Source organism: Populus nigra, chromosome 10, assembly GCF_951802175.1.
Source record: "Populus nigra chromosome 10, ddPopNigr1.1, whole genome shotgun sequence".
Lineage (NCBI taxonomy): Eukaryota > Viridiplantae > Streptophyta > Magnoliopsida > Malpighiales > Salicaceae > Populus > Populus nigra.
Genome location: NC_084861.1, coordinates 5,664,085 through 5,668,863, shown reverse-complemented (window position 1 = coordinate 5,668,863; position 4,779 = coordinate 5,664,085).

Sequence of the window (4,779 nt, the reverse complement as noted above, 5' to 3'; positions counted from 1 at the left end):
GGGGTGGGGTATTATTTTCCTTTTACAGGAAATAAAATTACATGTTTCCATTTGAATGAAAAAATCGAAGCCTTGAACATGAGGTTATTTTGATATTTTTCTTAGGTTACAATTAGAACATGAATTTACCTTTGGACATGACAAGATATCATGTATGCGTTTAGAGATATTTTAGTTATTTATTTGTTATATCCAAATTATTGGGGGGCAGGGGGGGTTTCGTAATTTTACATTGATTTTAACCATACAAGTACCGTATTTACCTTCAAAAGTAAAAAGCCATAACCTTTGGGTTTTTATAGTGATTTTAATTTTTTGATGAATAATAAAATTATTATATTATCCTTGTTATTCAAATTTGCTAGCATTAGTTTTAGGAGCTTAATTGTCATTTCCTCATGTTTTTTTTTTGTTTAGTACTAGGAATATTTTTTTTGTTTTTTTACAAATTAATAAACAATGTAATTACTCAATTACCTTTACTGTTCAAATTTTTTAGCCTTGGGTTTAGGGGCTTGATTGTAATTTTCTAATGATTTTTTTTTGTCATTATTGTTTAGTCTTAGGGGCATTTTTGGTTTTGTGCAAGTTAAAAAAAATAGAGAAACAATTGTACATATGCCTCATACACATCGGTCGCTACGTCATTTTTGGACGACGCATGTAAATGATTTCGGTGGTGGCAATCATCATTCAACCACATCATTTGATTTGTCTCGATATTCTTTACCTTTCTGGGTGGCGCATCTATGATGGTTATGATTGGTTTGACTCCAATTTCCTTCCCCCCCCTCCCCTTCTCTTTCTTCCTTATATTGCATGCTGGCCAATTTCCTTTTTCTTTTGGTTTAGTTATTCTTGTCTTAATTGCAATTGTTTTATTTACATTAATTATCTATAATTGGATTTTATTTTTTATTTTATTCCTAGTGGTTTGATTTTGTTAACTTTGTTTTTATATCAAATTTAATCTTCATTCTTATAATTGATATTTGTTTTTGTTTTGAATCATTTTCTTAATTGAATTGTTTTTTTCTAATTTCATCCATGAGCATTTATTTTCATTTAATTTTTATATCAAATTTGGTTTCAATTCTTTTAATTGCTATTTTTTGAATCATTTTCTTACTTGATTTGTTTTTGCAATTCTATCCCTAAATATTTAATTTTATTTAATTTTCCCTGAACATTTAATTTCATTTGATTTTTTGTCGAATTTAGTCATAATTCTTTTAATTGTTATTTGTTTTGTTCTGCATTGTTTTTTTCATTGACCTTTTTTTTCCTCAATTTCACCCCTCAATATTTGTTTGATAAAGAATCTTACTTTTTTATTTTTTTGGGTTTACTTTTAATGGGGTCATCTCAGTCTTATGACCTGGATTATATATCTAAGAGATTAGTCTGAGTCGACTTTGGTTTTTTTTTAAGCAATTTTTTTTTCAAATTGGATGGTTAAATTGAAAAAATAAAGAAAATTCAACAAAAAAAAATATTAAAAGAATGAGGGCTAAATTAAAAAAAAAAACATAAAATTTGATTGAATAACAAAACTAGAAACAATTAAAGCTCTAACAAAAGAGCCAAAGGTCAAAATAAAAAATCAAAAGAATAAGAATAAAATTGGAAAAAATAATATATGACAAATTATAATTGAATGATTGAATTGAAAACATAAAAAACTTTTGTAAAAGGACCAGTGACAAAAATAAAGCCACCCGAAACATAAGGACTGGAATTGAAAAACAAAAGGAACAAAGGACAAACATGTATTTGTTAGAGAACCAATCCAATCCAATCCAATAGCTTAAGCTGTTAAATAAGATCTTAAGATATGATTAATATTTTTCCCTAACACACCTCCTCAACTGAAAGTCTTTTGATCTTGAAACTTGCATATGCTCACACTATTTTATGCTTAATTTTTATCAAATAAATAAAAATAGTGAGATTTAAACACGTGACCGCTTAGTCATTAAGACTTTGATACCATATCGAAGAACCAATTTAATTCAAAAGTTTAAGCTATTAAGTAAGGTCTCATGATATTATTTATATTATTCTCTAATAACAGTTATGCCGGGAGAGAGAGAAGAAGGAAGAAAAAAAAAGAAATGTTGACTGGTGATAAACCGCCTATCAACTGTCGTTAAGCGCTACATCAGGAGAAATGGGACGTGGTGGCGCTTTTAGGGATACAATGAAAGATCAGGTTTGAGCAATTGGTGGCGTCGCACAAGTCACTTTTTTTTATACATCTTTCCATCATATCTGCAGATGTTCATTCATTATATTTTTTTGATATGTTCGACCTTGCGTAATATTTTTTATGACGTGAGTTTATTCAATTAGTTTCATTTGTATTTATCATTCGAGTCATGAGCTTTTTACGACTGATTTATCTTTTATATTTTTAAATAAATAAGTTTAGAAAACATATCAGGTGAATGTCTTATTTTTACAGTTTCTTTCTTGGTTATTGTTAAAGACTTTTATTTATTTAAATAAATGATTATCAATTTATTTAGCTGGATGATTATATAGGATTTTTAATTTACATTTTGAATTTTTCATATAAAAAACATATTTAAAGAGCTTGCATATCTGGTATTTTTTTGATAAAAAAATTTACAACCCATGCTTTGCCACGGGTTAAATGGCTAGTATAAACTATTGAAACTTCATTCGAAACCTTAAACATTTAGTTTATATAATTTTTTTAATATAATATTAAAGTTTTGATGATTAAATAATTATAAACTTGAAATACATCATTCAATATTTGTTTTTAATTAAAATTAATTAAGAATACAAGATAATATAAATGTCTATAAATTTCAAATTTTAAAAGCTTATAATTAACAATAAATAATATAGATAAAATCTTAAAAATTCATCTAACTAGTTAAATTTCTAGATGGAAATGTTACTTCACATTTACATTTACTATTCAACTTAATCTTGAAGCCGTGAAACACCAGGATTCTTTGAGATTCTCCCCCTTCATGTCAGAGCTATAAAGTTAGAAAAAAGGCTCAGTGAACAGGGAGCACAATAAGAACAAACCGTCCCGAATTACTATCCTTCTCCAAGTCGATGATGGGAACAATTTCATGTATACATGTCTTTTTGGAACAATAAGAGCACTTCAATTTTTTTTTTAATACCGACCGACCGCTACGTGTGGTGTGCCGGTGATTCTGATTTATCAATCGCAAAGCGTTTTGGATTTTGGGAGAGAAAATCACAAGCACTAGTAAACATGGATCTGCATCCAGCTATCCGTTTTCGTTGAGAATTTTACCTTGTGGCCATCACACTTTTCAAGCGTAGCTTGTAGGGGTAGGGGCTCGGTTCATCTCCGATTAAAATAATCTTTAAGTTTTCTCGACCCCTTGGTCTGACCAGACGGAATAACCAATGGATTTTGAAATAAAAGGGCACTTTCGTCCGATGAAAAAAACGGATTTCTTAATAAGAGTATTTACTTTATTTCTCTTTAAATATCCATTCCCTTGTCTTGTTGTTGTCCTGTTGGGGCCCACGAAACCTCCCAAATTCTATGGGCTAGTGGATGGGCCCATGTAATCCTCCACCTCCAAACATGATTCCGTACAGTGATATGGGCTAAGTACTTGCTTTTGAACTTTGACCGACTGATATTTTAAGATCCAAAAACAGCTTTGATGGCATCTTGATCCTCTTGAAAGCGATACTCAGCAGATAATGCCAGTGAAAAATGCTTTTTCACATCGGTTTGTCCAATCATGAAGGTTAGAAAGAAAATGATCACATGATTTTCGTAAGACGATGGCTTTGCTTTGCCCGCTGCATGAATGAAGCTTGAAAGGAAAGGGTTTCACTTTCACTTTATGATTTTATTGGAGATTACAAAAGGTGAGCTTACTTGCTGGGACATCGAGAGCAAACCATCATCCATTCTGCTTTTCCTGTGTGTGCCATACCTTAAACTTTATCTTTCGATGGATCCGTTATATTTATTTTTACGCATCTCTCGAGTCCAAATACGCTTACATGTGCACATTATCACAAACATTTTCTCATTGAAACTTCTTCTCCATTTCCTACCCTGTTTTTCTTTTTTTCTCCTTTAGTTCAATCTAGGCGCCATATTTGAACACGCACGCATATAGATTAAGAGTTAACAGACCATATTCGTCACCAATCAAACGAATGTTCAAGGCGCTTTCAAACTGATAAGAAACAGTACTGACAATTACTTATCCAGGTCACCTTTTTGCCATGATTGAGATTCCAGGCACGCACCGCCAAACTTTTCACACAAGGGTTAGGTCGTCGGTGTCTCGTGCGAAAAGAAAAGCTCAATTTGAAACATATTCGGGTTCTCATACCATTTGACATTTATTTATTTATTTATTATCTATCTTCTTGGTTGAAAACATCAAGTAATAAATTATAATACTGAAACAATCAGGAATCAGGAATTTGGAGCAGCATTGCGCCCAGGCGTTAATTCATATGAGATTCTGTGCCAAACGTTGGCAAAAGAATTGGCTTTCAAGGAGCTGGATTCTTTAACATCTCCTTCTCCTCCATCAACCCAGAGTAGACTGTGTTTTGCGTTGGCCTGTGGCCTGTGGGAGTGGAAGGAACAGAGAGAAGACTCTGCGGGTTCTGAATGTGCTGGATTTTTCGGACTCTGAGATTTACTTTTTCATATTTAAAAGTGTTTGGTAGAGCTTTGCACTGGCTTCTTTTAATTTTAAACTGTGTCAAATACAAGACAAGAACATATGT